Raw genomic sequence first — 15,971 nt, 5'->3', positions numbered from 1 at the left:
AAATCGGACATTACAATCAAACAGTTACTCGGTACTTGAGTAGTCTTTTCACCAAATACTTTTTTACTCTCACTTGAGTAATTTTTTGGATGACTACTTTTTTCTTCTACTTGAGTGATATTATTTTGAAGTAACATTACTCTTACTTGAGTACAATTTTTGGCTACTCTACCCACCTCTGCATTTTTGTATGTGTGTGGACACATGTATGACCTGAGGGCCTTTCTCACTGTGTCAGATTAATATGTAGTGAACTCAAGCTTAGCTAAAACAACAGGCATTACTTGGTCATGTTATGTATGAATGTATGTATATGTATTCTAGAGTAATTTTAATTCCAGTAAAGGCATGTAAAATAACATTAATACTGAAAGTGGCAACAACTGCTTTTAATAATACATGCAACATCATACACAGTACAATAGAGTAGCTCAGCCTGTATAAGCTGTTTTTGCTCCACCTGCTTGGCTAAGTGTGGGGCCGTTTGCTCAGGAAGTGGCCTCCTGTCACACCATTGAGGTATGAAGTGGACGTCGTAGGTGTGTAATGCATCACCTACTCACAGAGGAGGTGAAACAATTGTGTCTCCGGGGTGTCGGGTTCAACCTCATGACAGCCAACCTTTTCACTCCTTTGTTTATGCTCTTGGCCTCTCCCATGTTGACGCTGATCGTCCTTAACACCAACACTGGTGATGCTCAAGGAACGATTGATGACATGTTTGCTGCAATTCCCTCTGCTCAGCGGCACTGTGCTAGCATTTTATATGAGGTACAGGAACGCTGTGTCTCCAGCTGCTCACTTTGGATGGTGATGTCAGGTGTCTTGCTCTGTTGGAAAGTGATGAACAGCTTCTTCATCTGATATGTGGGCATGATTTCCCTTCACTACTTGAGTCCTCTGCCAGATTCTTGCAATCACCCCCAAAATAGAGGAGGAATTTATATACATTCACGGCTGTTGAATCTGCAGCTGTGAGAGTGAATAGGCAGTGGATGGTATGGAGCCAGAGAAAGAAAGCTGCAGCCCATCTGATGGTCCCACTACTTTGAAAGGCATGGAAGATGAGAAAATTAGATGACATAAAATAATCTTCTTCAGGACTGCATCTTGTCTGTTGTCCAGACCTGCAAAAAAACTGTAGTAAAAAAATTCCCTTAAGATCAAATTGTATCAAACCAAACTTTACCCTCGCTCAAAAGCAAAGTTCCAAATACTCAAGTGCCTTTTATTTCCTTAGTTTGCTTCTGTTTTCGCTTTGAATTGATTTCATCATTTTGTTGTGCACTTTCCAGAAGTCCCCAATGGGAGGCACTGTGAGACCGTTTTAAAAGTTTTGCCACCACAGGGCAGCTTACAACACACCTTTGCAATGGTTGTTCTTTGTAGAGTCTCACGTAGTTTAACTCATTAGCAGTGTTCGTCCTGCTATGCAAGTTCTGATACCTGCATCAAAGGAGATCAAGGCCGTATAATGAATGAGTGTGAGTGAACATCAAGGTATCCAATTATGTTAGTAATTAGACTTGTTTGAACACAGACTGGTGTTTCTCTGGCTCATAGTTGGATGACTGTGAGGTAAGAAAAAGCCTTGCAGGAACAAATTGAGCTTATGCCAGAAGACCAAGTCTGCTGATGTCACTATCAGCACTGATCTCTGTTAATGAGCGTGCGACCCTCCTCCTCCTCCATCCCTTCAGAGATGCTGCTTCATCCCTAAACTCCTTTTGTTCTCAAGATTTATGGAATGCTGTCATATTCTGACGTGGCTGTTCAACACAATGCGTAATAGCCAGTGTAATTGTCTCCCCATTACTGAATGCTGTGAAACTTTTCATCATGTCAAGGGACTCCAGTGTTAGTGGAGCATTTAAGCATGGACTCTAACAGCCCAGCAGTGCGAAGGCTTTGTGTGTTTCACAGTACCACCTGCTTTCCCCCGTCTTTACGCAATGCAGACTCACTCATTGCAGTGCCTTCTGGGATATGGGTGTGAGGTGAGCTGCACCCAACACTGACCTCCTCTTTTCCATCACACATGTTCTCCTCTCTTTTTTCGAGGCCCCATTCCTTTTCCCTGATATCTTCTCCCACTTCAACACGTTGTCCTTCCTCTGGCTCTCCATTCCACTCCTGTTCTCTCTTCATCTCTCTGCCCCTCACCACCTCCACCACCACCCTGCCTTCCTCTCTCTCTTCAGGCAACAGTGTCGGCAGCCGGGTGATGACAGCTCCTCTCTCATTCAACCAGGGAGCGGCCATCCATCCATCAGTATGGCAGCAAACCCCATCCACTACAAAGTCATTGTGACTAGCAAAATAGTAACAGCCTTTCAATCAAAACATTTACCCCTGTGTAAAAGTAAAACACAAGCAGCTCATATCAGCAGGTTGAGGCAGACTCCCTGCCTTGGAGATGTGTGCGAGCAGATCGTCTTGGAAGTGCATTCCTTGCCGCCCTGGTGGTAGTCTACATAAACAGACAGTAGGGGCTGGAGGAGAGCCTGTTTGGGGAGAAGTCATGCGTGGCTGCAGTAAAGTGCAAAAGGACCACAAAGAAGCACCATGCATGCTTATTAAGTGGCGAGAGGAGCATAATGGCTGACACAATCCGGTGTTATTTGAGTTTGTTCTTGAGCTGCTGCTCACTGTTATGCCTTGAAGATGAAGTGGCACTTAGAGTGTGCATTTCATTTGACCCCTGAGACTCTCATGTCATGCAGTTGTGCTCTGCAGTCACGGCTGGTTCAGGGAATGCTGATGATGCCAAGCACTTGGGAGGGTGATTCATTTGCGAGGTGTGTGCGTTTGTTTTCCGTGTGTGTGTGGGAACAGCAGAGTCTGTGCATGTATGTGTGTGTCAGGAAGAGGAATGGTGGTATTATTTGTCTTTTGTGTGTGCAGACTCTATGTCTGACTGTTTTTTGCAACACTACAAGATGATGCAGTATTGAGTTTGATAGGATTTCCATTTCATTCCCTGCATGCTTTAGCGTCTGGACGGGGAATTCATCATGTGTGCATCCGTTTGAAGTCAATAAGGAGCACATATTGTAAAGTCTGCATTCATCTTAACATATTGTCATTGGTATACATCCAGGTGATCAAAGAGTTGCTGTTTTGAGTTGCCCAAATTTGCACAAAAGGTATTTGTGCAGAAATCAGGCAGGAGCACAGGAGTAATTAGAGAGACAGACCAGTACAAGAAAACACAGCTATGAGTTCATAGAACATGGTCACACATGTCATTTGCAATTTAGCTTAACACTATACAGAAAGAGACTTAATCCATTCTGCTATTAACCTATTAACACCAATGCACTGCAGTTAGAAATGTCTAGAAAATTCTTTTGATGCATTATTCATGTATGAATATGAAATATGAGTATGAAAGTCAGGCTGGAATGAGTGGGGAATAATGCACACCGTTGCTGCATTTTTACGTCATTACAGCCAAATGTTCTGACTCTGTGGACGACTGCAGAGCCTCCAGATCTGGTTCTCACCCCAGTGATGGACACAGCGGACTTTAGACGTCTGGAAAGCTGTTGAGTTGGTGTGACATCAGCAAACGGACCTCAGCGGAGCAGGAGAAGCCCTTAAATATGGCTACAGTTCTGCCTAGTCTCTGCTCATATTCATACTTAACAGCAGAACAAACAATGACTGGGCAGGGAGGAATTGCAGACACCTCACCCAGCATGTGTGAAAATAAATCTGTTCGAGGGTGGAGACCTGTGTGTCTTCAACAATCATGGAAATTTCAGTGGCCACGCCCCAAAGGACAACTATATGCGTTTTAGTAAAGGCATTTCATTACACCGTGTGCATGTCATGCGCCCATGTGCAATTTCCATGTTTAATTAAAGACCTCTGTGGAGCTCTTTTCATTGCCAGGATTTAAACCAAAAATGTTTTTCATCAGTATCATTGTTCTTGATCTCTGTGCTTGTCATCAAACAGATTAATTGCATTTTGCCAAGTGATAAAATAACACATTGTGTTTAACCACATGATAATATTTGGAGAAGAACATCAAAGGGAAATTGTAGCAGCTTTGTCACTTTCAAGGGCCTTTTTTGAAAGCTGAAACACTGTGTCTAAACTTAAGCATCTCTTTTCCACTGAAAATACCTCATGGAAAATATTCTGTGTAGACAACCCTTTTCTCCTCAGAGATAGTGAGAACAAAAGGTAATCCTCTTACTTAGGCTCATTTTCATCACTTCGGGTGGACTTTCCATAAATACAATTGATTGTATCAATACGTTTTATTTAGCCAAGTGAAAGGAAGTGGTTGTTAACTGCCACTGCTGTGATACAAAGAGAGAGAAACAGAGTGCTGCAATGGACACAGAGGACAGCTGGGAAGTCTATCATCTCTCAGGTTTAGATGCTGTTTGTTTTGTATGGTGTGCCCACCTCCAGTGTCCCCCAAGGGTGCTTATCTGTAGACTCTTTCCATGAAGCCAGACACAGTGACAGCATACACAATGCCACCAAGAAGGAAACATTACCGATGAGTGCAACTCATCTGTGGATGTTTTGTGTCTGCTGATGAACAGGCAGTGAGAACATAGCAGCAATAACCCAAACACAAATATGTGAACATCCTTTTTCCCCCCATACAGCCTCATAAAACAGATTACTCACTGATGGTGCAGCAGGGAATAGACTGAGGTAGACAGTGGAAGGCCTCATTGGGTTCTGATGATCCAGTCTTACTGACGCAACTACGTCAGCTTCACTTGGGACCAAATCAGTCTTCTTCCACCATTGGTGTCTGTCAGTCATCCTCATGAATAAACACTGCTCTGCCTATATACACACACACACACACAGTAAGACCTCTATTTTTCAGTCAGTCACTCTCAGGATTAATGATATGGAACCTTTTGTGCATACATAAACTTTAAAGACTCTTTGCCCATTTTATGAACGGCAATAATGAAAAATCCAGGTGCTACTTGGCAATAATCAAAAAATCTTATTTTTCACCTCTCCTAGAATTTCATGTTGCAGAGTTCACACTTACCTGAGGCCAAGGCTGCAAACAGACAGAGGTTAGCTCAAGTGTCTGGTACCAGATGTGCACAGTCCTATCAGAGCCAGATCATGCAATGAACTGAGCTCTGACAGAGTAGTAATGTGGCATAAAGAAACTGTGGGTGACAACAGCTCATCTGTCTCCTGCAACAGCAGCGTACAGTAATTTATGAGCATCCCATTTGAACCATACACAAATGAGTGCTTTCTGAGATTACATGCTCATAAATATTCTGATGACTGCCTTGAGTGAAGAGGTGACCCCATCTATGACAGTAATTTACATTTCAAAGGTTGCAAAAACACTTTAATGGCTTGTTTCTTTTTTCTTCCTTTTCCATTCCCCTCTGAAAATTCGAGTATGGGCTGACTGTTTTCCCAGTCCTGCATGGAAAGGGTCTGGAGTTATCATCGTGTTGGAGATTCCAGAGCAGGTACTTAAGGGAATCCGTTTCCATGCTCCAATTTAACATACAGGGGCAGAGAGGCTGAGGGTGGAATAAATAGATCAGAGAGAGATGAATGTGGGAGGGAGAGGGATAGAGAGAAAGAAAAGATGACCAAGGAGTAACAAGAGTGAGGAACAGACAGGAGGGTAAACAGCATAGGTAAAGGAGGTTAAGAAGATACATGAATGTGGACGTGCTGACAATGAAAGATCCAGGTACAAGCAGCAAATCGAAAGCAAATGGGGTGGAAGAGGGGGGCTTACTGATTTAGTAATGCAGTCCAAGCTCTGAGAACAGTGAGAGAAGGCAGCCAAAGGTGGCACGGTTGCTGAGTTGTAAACGACATTAAGTCATCCCAACCTTTGCATTTAAAGCCTCCTGACGGATCCACTAATGTGCTTCATGCTCCGGGTTACCAAAACAAACTGGGTGACCATGTTTTGTTCCATTTTGTGAGGAATGTAACAGATGCAGACTGGAGCCGCAGGGGGCTGGTTAGTAGTCATAGCACATGTTGTTGACCTTGTCTGTGTTATGGTGGGGGCTGGAGAACCCAAGCACAGACACAGAAACTGGCAGACAAGTAAATAATGGAAAGAGTTTTATTAAACCAGATAACTAAACCAATACATAAAATGGAGAACCAAACTGGGGGGGACCGAACTAAACCAAACTACTCAAAACTCTACAAACCAACACTAAGAACGCAAAAATGGATGTCTACAAAACTAAAGTGAATAAACAATACTAAGCTAAAGAGGGGTACTCACAAGATGGGGGAACTGACAACAGAGGGGGAAGACAGGCTGAGGGAATCCAGGGGCAGACGGAGGCGAGGCAGGAAAAACAGGCTGGAGACTGAAGCAGGGCTGGTGAGAATCCGGTAGGAGAACTGAGTCCATGTGGGAAAAATCCAGGAGGTGGTAAAACAGAGTCCAAAGGTGGGGAAGCAAAGTCCATGTGGAAACTGAATCTCGGAGGGCAACAGAATTTAAGAAGGGACTGTGAATCTGTGGTCCAGCGGGGAGTGAATGGAAGCATGGAGCTTAAATACTGGAGGTGAGGTAGAGAACTGGTGAATGAACTAATTACTGCAGGTGACACTCATTGCAGTAATCAGCTGATGGCAGAATGCAGGCAGGTGAAACAGGGAGAGCAGGAGGGCGAGAGACAGGGAGAGAGAGAGACATGAGGGAGAAAGGAGGAAAATGGGGAAAATGGGGCAAGAAGGGCAGGGGCTGGAGCAGGATCATAACAGTCTGCACCCCCAAGAAACCTCGACCGGCTGCTGTATCTGATACATACATGCCTTTGAAGTGCAGACAGACAGACAGACAGGCAGGCAGGCAGGCAGGCATACAACCAGGGCACATGTGCCGTTTCAAATCACTGCCTGTGCCAGCAGGAACACTTCATTAGCAGACGTGCTTAAAAATAGAAAAAAAAATGCATAAACCATGTCTCTTGCAAATTGTTACTCATAGTGCAAAGACATTTCCTCTCGGTTTGTACAACACCACTCCATGCCTGAGGGTTCACACTGTGTAATCAGTAGCGATGACAGAAATTTATACCAATAAAAACATGCATGTTGCCAACAGAAACTGGTTATCGTTTCTGAACTTTTGAGACTTTTTCCTGTGGTTTAAAGTGGTGCATTCAGGTGGATAACTACGTTTTTTTCACAAATAAAGCAGTAGAGGAAATAAATGAGAATAAGAGTCCACAGGCATTAACGCGAACTGTTATAGGTATAACAGTGCTTTGAAGTAAATGCTAATGTCAGCTGCTGAAATGTTCATGTTAAGCTGGTATGAAGTTAACCGTGCTGATGGTGATCATGTGTTCAATGTGTTGGTGTTCAATGAAAACCTCTGGAATCAGTAAATTCATATAAGATTCATCATCTGGGTACCATGAATGTGGAAACAAAATGTTATAGCAATCTAATAGTTGAAATATTTCAGTTCAGATGAAAGCAGTGGGCCAGTCATTGTCTATTTTTAGCCATTCTAATACATAGTATTTGCACTGTAAGAATGGCTAAAAATAAAAATAATCAGCATGTACAATTATTAATATTAGAATTAATTTAACAAAAACCTAAAGATACCCAGCTAACATTAATACACAAACACTATAAATGAACATCTGTGTCCGGTCATTATTTAAAATCCTAAAAACTCATACTTAGGGGATTTTTCCATTCCTGCCTTAAAATGTCTTGGATGGAACTCTAAATTATTGTTTTTTCTAGAATAGGTGGATCCACCCACCGATCCCTACATGCTGCAGCTCAAGCACACCAGCTCACCTTCAACTCGAAGCCTCAACCTGCTGGTAAACAGGATTGGCCTTCTAGCATGTAAATAACATCGTATGAACATGTTAACAAGGTAAAAATAATGATAATAAATTTTCTTTGGTGGGGGTCTTAAATGATAAATTCTGTCAAAAATTATCACAAAGTATTTTTTTTGCCACAGCACCTTATATCAGTAGGGGAAAGCTGGTTTCATCGAAGGTCTTTTCCAGTAATGTATTTTATTTTAAAGGCTCCATCTTTCCATTGGCAGTGTCATGTAAACCCTGGCAGCTGACTTTGCCTCCCCTGCACTGGATCCAGTGTTACAGTCCCACTGCTGTCAGGAGCCACCGGCCAGACCGACAGCTGCCTGGAGAGAGATCCTCGTGAGTCCAAAGAGAACCTTAGTTGGGGTCCTTTGGGTGTCAGCATGACTGTAAATCCTCATCCAGCCTGTGATGTCCAAAATGTTCCCGTTGCACGTAGATATATTCACACTGAGACTGCAGATTCTACCTACAGCAACCCCAACGCCTACTATGGCATGCCATTCCAAAGAATTTGACAACATAAGTAATTACTGTTGAAAGAGGGCAAACACAGATTCTCCTTAATGTGTGTGTGATTCATTGACAGGAAACAGTAACGGATAGAAACATGTTTCCCTTGGATAATCATGCTTGATATTATGAGCAACTGTTGTAGGTCTGGCTTGGATTGATTTCAGACTACTAAGAATGGCACTGCTGCGGTTTTGCTTCAGTTAATCTTCTTTTGATTTTTGTCATTAGTTATTGCAGCAAAGATATGTTCCTGATGTGAAATACAAGCATATGTAGAGTCGAATGTAAACTCACTCTGCCGCTGGATGTTGCCGCCAGAGATATGCCTTGCATATACAGCAATGTTTCCGTCTCCATGACAGCAAATACAACTTGCCCATATGTCATCAGGTGGCTGATAATGGACACGTCTTGTAGTGATGATGTCACTACCTCCATACAAAGGAGAGCTCCAGCATTAAATAGAGTGTGGAAGAGACGTCTCATTCGCAAAAGAGCTCTGTGTTGAGTTAGGGATTAGGGGGGAATTAGGGTGCCAGTGTCACCTCCAAATAGTTCTTCCATCTTTTAAAGTCACATAAAAGTTAAATCTATGCACTTGGGCAGCGACAAGAACTCTGTGACATTGTATTTTCCATTTGGATTCAATAGCCAAGAAAAATATGGCATAACCAGCAGTGCTACATCAAAGTCAGGGGTTGCAAAGGGAGGAGAAGGGAAAGAGAAAGTGACTGAGAGGGAGGAGGGGTACAGTTCATGCTGCTCCTGTGTACCCCACTCCCTCTTCCCGCCCCCTGGCAAGTAACAGGCATGTACTGAATCAGTGCACCAATGCTGAAGTTATGAGCTGGGACGGCGTCCTATGTAGCCTCTGCAGCCATACACCCTTCACACTTGACACTTCTCCCTGCAGTCCTTCAATACATTAACATAACAAACTTTTCCACTTGAGATAGTTCATTTGTAGTTCTCTTTGGTTATGTTGATGTACTTGTGGATAGATGGACACTGATGGGATAGTCTCTGTGGTCTGTATGTGTCACAGGAGGCCAGGCTGCATTCTGGTCTCCAGGCCGCTCATAAAGACCCCACCACTTGTGCAAGCTCCTTTCATGTTACCTGGCTTAGGGCAGTGCTTAGTGGGTCACAGTGTTTGTGACTGTTGCTTTTTTTTTTACACTTGCTCTATTCCAAGACCTGATACAATACCTTGACATTAAATCTGCGATAATTAATTTTCTTACATTTACAGTGGATTACATGGCCTGTTGTATGTGACTGGGGCTGCACATAGTGATAATGCCACACCCAAACTCTTAAATTTAAGGCTCTATGGAGTTTGTGTGTGTGTGTTTTGTTTTTGTTTTGTTTTTTTTTAGCATTTTTCAAGTGATTCTTTGTTTTTACTGCCCCACAATTTTACTGTTTAGTCTCAGTGTTATTGCTTTGTAAGAGTGTAATATGCAAATGCACCTAGAGATGTACAATATAAGATTTTGCCAACATGTTCCAACTCATTTTGGCGAGCTCCTTGGACTGTCCTTCCCACTGTAGTGTTTGTGGCAGAGTCTAATGAGTGTATCAACTGGGCCCTATTTAAATTGGCTCCGAGAAGTCAGCAGCTATAGTCAATCGTAATCACTCACATGAAGGTAAGAGGTCATGCCACTAAGAAATTTGATCAACAGAACTTTCTGCATCCTTAAAACTGTATGTATGTTTTTGATCCAACAGTTTTAGTCGTAATTCCAGAAGACGTAAAGTAAAACTGTGAAAGAAACAAAATGCTGGATTGTTACATGTGTTTCAATCATTCCATCATAGAAAGGTCAGACTTGTAGGAGACCTTGGAAACTCAAGATTACCGTGTTATACATGATCTTTACAAGTGTATCTAAACTTTTGTTTACTGCTGTAGATCCACATGCTTTTTCTTCCTAATTGCAGTCTCTCCTGTAGCGGTATTTATATATTATCATGCTTACTGTTGATGTTCCACTGGCAGGTGCAGGCATAAAATAAAATCCTTTTCAAACGTATACAGTCAGTGGACAAAGTGGGAAAACTACCTTAAAAAACTTGTAAAACATGCCATTTTCAATTCCATGTAACATTTTCAAACAAAATTTTAAACTTCTAGTTCAACAGACATCATTGGTCATTTATCTATGTATGATATTTGATTTCAGAGCCGTTTTCCACCAGTGCAGACATTAATACCAATATCATTGTGTATCCCTTGCTGAAATAGACAGTTTTATTCAATAAAAAACACACTATGTGCTTCTTGCTCAGAACTGGAAAACCAGACAGATAATGTTTGGAACATTCAGATGGACATAGTTGAGCATTTAGTAGATGAGACAGACTTTAGAAGTTAACAGAGACCAGAAAAATAGCTGAAAAGAGCATGACTTACATTCTAGAGGTAGTTAAAAACACAACTTCAAATGAACGCCAGTGTTGCTCTGTTTGCTGCCATGTCACCATATCAAGTTAATAGGTGATAATGTGTCAGTGCGTGTTTCTGCTCAAAGTGGCCAAAAAACTATCTGACAAAGAGTGAAAGAAAAAGACAGAAAGAAGTGCAACAGCTGTCCAGACAGCCTTGCTCAACGGAAGGATGATTCCTCCTGTTTTGAATTTGATAGACACTCATATCATCGCAGCTCAAAGCCTTAACTTCTGCTGTGTCTAAAGCACATCGGAGGGCACATACATGTCCTCCTGATGCATATTATACAGAGTGTAGACATTGCATCTGCTTCTCGCCATCAACTTTGCAGTTGCACCTGCGGATGGGCCATCCACTACAACCTTGACAGATAGCGATGAGACTGTGTTGTGTTGTTATTTAGGAAGGTGACGGTGGTTTCTGTGAACTCTGCTGCACACTCTACCTTGAACTTTACTGTTTGGTCACGCTGAGGACAGCTGGGGTCAGATAATCCCCATCCCTGACGTCTGCATTCAGCCCCTAATAGAAAACAGACACCATTAATAGCAGATTCCTGCCTGTGATTAATGATATTGATTCAGTTTTCCAAGTCTGTGTTTTTCTCCTCCTGAAATATTTCATCAGTGTTGCCATGGCCAATTAGTCTGATTGCTATGCACTGGCATCAAAGAGCAGGCCTGATGGGTCCTGGGCTGAGAGCTCGACATGCACAAGTACTGGAAAACAAGCATGATGTCTCTTATTAGAACCTTTCTCACATAATCAAACAAGACTTGGGAAATGTCAGCTATTTCAGCTATGCTTTTACGTCTGCTTTCATAACTGGTTACGAGGACTCAAATCTACCCTAAATAGCCACCAGGGGGTTGCAATAGGTGAGAGCTGCCTGATTCGGCGACATGGAGGTGCAGAGGTAGAGGGATGAGAGGACTGTAAATACACATGCCATCATAAAGCACATTTCATTACGCAAATTCAAATGTACTATGGTTGATTGGGAGACATGATCACATGGCTGCAGAGATTAAAGTGGAAAGTGGAAATCTTTTCATAATTAAATCGCTCACAAGGAAATGTCACTCAAAAAGAAAATATCATTCAGCGGGGGATTTAGGGATGCAGCACCAAAAGGACAAGTGGAAACAATTAGAAGTGGACTGAGCAGGAAAAGACTGGTCAGCGAACCACAAACACCTACAACATTCTTCTTCTTTCAGCTTTTGCATTGTGCTAAGCGACTGAATCAGCTGCACCTTAGGACACCTGACACAGGTACACCCTCTGTTCCGTGAATCATTTTCCTATTCCATTCAATTGGAAATGCACCATGGAGACAAATGTTAGAAAAACAAGATGCCATGAGACAAAACATGATTTGACATTTGATTGTAACTCTCATTTTGGCCATGATTTGATTTGATGGTCATAAGTTTTTGCTCTTGTTTATGCAAGATGTATCTTAAGTCATGTGCAGAGGTACAAATCCATTACTGGGGCTTTATTTTTTCCCAAATTTGACATCGGTTTGCCAGACACTGCATTGCAGTATATGTCACAAAAAAATAAGGCAAAAATATAGGCAGATAGAGGCTTAATTTTTGCATTGTAGTTTGTTTGGCTTTTTCATTTAAACTTGCTGCTAATTGATTGAGTGTCATATTAATGGGGTCTGTCATGACTGTAAAAAGCCTTCTGAATTTAAATGATGAACCCCAAACAATACTAATGATCCAACACAAACCTGAACACAGGCTGCCTTTCTTGACTGTTATTGGAAACATATCATGCACTGAGTCTTTTCACTGTGTGGTATTCCTTTAACCCCTTGACGCCTATTGTCGCAAATTCACAACAAACCACTTTCATTCAGACTGCAGCCGAGATGGCGTATGCATTCCCCCAGTGCCGGTTTGTGCATATTAAATACGTACCTCGGAACCTTTTGCAAGCAGTGGTTTCTTGTAGGAGCGGTCGGAGTGGGACCTAATTACTATATATCTGTTATTATTATTATATATCTGTTCTATGCGTAATAGATAAGTCAACAGTCTCCACTTATTTTAGCATCAGCTGGAAAGCAAAAACACTCCAAAGTTGTTTCTAAAAAAAATTTAATTGTAAATAAATTCAAGCGTCAAGGGGTTAAAACTGGAAAGAAAAAAACATCATGAAAAAAATGGATTTAATATCAATTGGTTAGGTTTCTTTTCAGTTATTTTTGTTTTAAAACCCACATTTTTACAGTTTTGCTCTACTCTGACCACTCTAATCAGCCTCATTTCCAGTAGTGGCTGGCAGCTTTTTAATTTATTTTTTGTTAAAAAAAAATTCCAATAATCATGCTGTTGGAGATCAAATCAATGGATTGACAAAGTTAGCAACTAGCCGGTAACCACAAAGTACTGCATAGCATTAAGGTGCCTAAATCGAACTAAGTGACAAAATCAAACATGTGGAAAAAAAATATTGTTCCTACAAGGGACTCAGAGCTCAGTCTCCACAATGAAAGTCCTGTGAATGAGGGCCTTATAAAGTGAACAAACTTCTATACATTTGTCTATATCAAATATTGGTGGAGGTGGCACCAATGCAAGGGGACAACTTGTGTGTATTTTAAATGGCAGTATCTGACGCCCTGGAAATGAAAACAGGTTGACCTGATGCATGAGTGCTGAAGCTCTGAGCAACCGTTTCCTGATTGAATGCTGACATCTCCGACTGTTCGCTGCATGTCACTCCAATACTATTTCTTAACATATTTCCTGTCACTCTCCGCTGTCCAAAAAGGCCCCAAATGAAATGTATTTTTTAAAAGTATGAGGTTATCAAGACATGATAATAAATAATTGCTGTATATTACAGAAAAATACATTTCAGTCTCACTGCCACCTGTCATGCTGTAACACATTTATCTCTTCATAATTTTTCTTTCTCTGTCACTAATATGTTCTTTTCACAATATCATAAATAAAACATAATAGCTGCATGTGTATCTCTGAATAAAGTATATATGGAAGCGTCAAGCACACAGTTACTGTTCTGATACTGGATGTTTTCAGTGTGTGATGAATGTCACTCACAGCATATGTTCAAGTAACATGCTGATTGACTGCAGGGATAGCATGAAATTAGCCTTATTTTGTAGTAAAACATTGCAAAAGTTGTTAAATTGCGCAATGTTGCTAAAAAATTACTATCTGTTGACACAGTACAAAAAGAAGACATCTTGTTTGCCATTACTTGATAAGACTTTACAGAAATTCTCGTCACTGATTTGACTAATGTGCAACTAATTAAAGTGAATTACCTTAACACACGATCTGCAGCTTGTGGCAAATGATCTGTTTCTATTGGCTTTGTTGAATGAGACCAGAGAGTATGTTTGGTGTGTGAACCGAAGGGAGGGAAGAATTACTGTAAACATTCATGGACACTTCAAGCTTTGAGAGAAAAGTGTTTTTTTTTACATCTTCATATACATGCATGTCCTGAAGATGTTGAATTAATTTTGAAAGAAAGTGAAATCAGTTACAAATATGTAATGCGTTTTCCTTCTCGCTAATACTGCAGACAGCCAAATCTGCTCCTTCCTCCCAGAATGATCTGTGCTTTACAGCCCAAATGGCAACAGAGAGCATTTTTAATGGTGCTGAAATTTGTGCAACATGTGGTTCACAAGTAACATACCAGAAACAGGAGCGGGGGCCAGGCAGAGGGGGGAGACGGGGCACTTCGTAAAAGCAAAATGGTGCATCGTCATGTTACAGTGGCGGCTTCCTCTGAACACGTCTGACCAAGAGCTGAGTGTTTGTTGCACACCATGAGCCCAAACATGCTAAATGAGGCTTTATCGATTCAGTAATGACATTCTCGTCCACTCTATCTCCACAGGGTGCCCCACCCTAACTCGATCCAGATGAGCTCCATCATGTCATACTTGGAGGGGAACCAATCTTACATGACAGAAGTGGGTGGGAATTTCTGTACTTCTGATAAAAATGGGGAGAGTAGGAAAAACATTTCTAAAGGGACACTCTATTAAAGAAAAAAGCATGAGGCCTTTTCCACAGCTGTTTTGCACATCGGCCTGAGCGGAGCAGCGCGGCTGGTAATGGAGTGATAGGCAGGGTGAAGGCTCACTACACTCAGGGCCATTTTACGGTTTTCAGGGTGTTGAAGAAGTACGCAAGCAGGACTGCACACACTCAGCTTTTTCAGTTTGTTTCTCACACAAACAGAGATGGAATGCCAAGGTGCCTATGATTAAAACAAACAAACAATTTTTTAAAAAAGAATAAATAAAAAATTGAAATAATTTTTTAACTGCAAACCCCTTTTATTTATTTCCAGTAGATTTTTTACTTTTTCAATCAATGCAACTTGATTTAAACCACCGCAGTTTGTTGTCACAGGTCAAAACATTTTGTGCAATGGCAGACTAGATTGAGCTTCTTACAGCTCAGCAACTGTATTTAAAATTAGGCGATGTGTCAACACTTCCTGCAATTGTGCAAAGGTGAAGCCACAATATTTGTGAATACAGGAGCTGTACAAGCTTCCTCAGCTCGACTGCTAAGAGCGAAGTAATCCCAGGAGAATGGAATGGAATGGAGATGGAGAACCAGCCTCAACCAGGTGGTAACTCACAGCTGAAACAATATTTTAACTTGATGCAGGACAGAAGCAGAAGCAGCAGGACGTCAATTTTCTGATTTAAAGATCGTCCTCACAGCAACAGTGTGACAGCGAACTTTGTTTTGTTCATGGAACATGTTGTAGAAGCATCCAGGACTGTGGCTTGGATATCAGCGTGATCCTTATATATGTATATATGTGTATATATATATATATATATATATATGTATATATATATATATATATATGTATATATATATATATATATATATATAAATAAAATATTATATATATATTAACGCGTTAAAGTCCCAGCCCTTTTATTTATATATATATATATATATATATATATATATATATATATATATATATATATATATATATATATATATGTATATATATATATATGTATATATATATATATATATATATATATATATATATATATATATATATATATATATATATATATATATATATATATATATATGTATATATATATATATGTATATATA

The 15,971-nt window shown here is 40.9% G+C and overlaps 1 long non-coding RNA gene across 1 annotated transcript; it reads left to right on the top strand.

The window, feature by feature from the left end:
* The first annotated feature begins 6,215 nt into the window (after positions 1-6,215).
* Positions 6,216-14,140, top strand: LOC118470059 (uncharacterized). Its single transcript, XR_004847067.2, has 3 exons — positions 6,216-6,554; positions 7,758-7,891; positions 8,072-14,140. It is a non-coding gene; the product is annotated as an uncharacterized LOC118470059 (long non-coding RNA).
* Positions 14,141-15,971: the final 1,831 nt, after the last annotated feature.

The sequence above is a fragment of the Amphiprion ocellaris genome, chromosome 13, assembly GCF_022539595.1.
Source record: "Amphiprion ocellaris isolate individual 3 ecotype Okinawa chromosome 13, ASM2253959v1, whole genome shotgun sequence".
NCBI lineage: Eukaryota > Metazoa > Chordata > Actinopteri > Pomacentridae > Amphiprion > Amphiprion ocellaris.
Note: the sequence above shows the minus strand (reverse complement) of the source record. Positions and strands in the feature narration are given on the sequence as shown.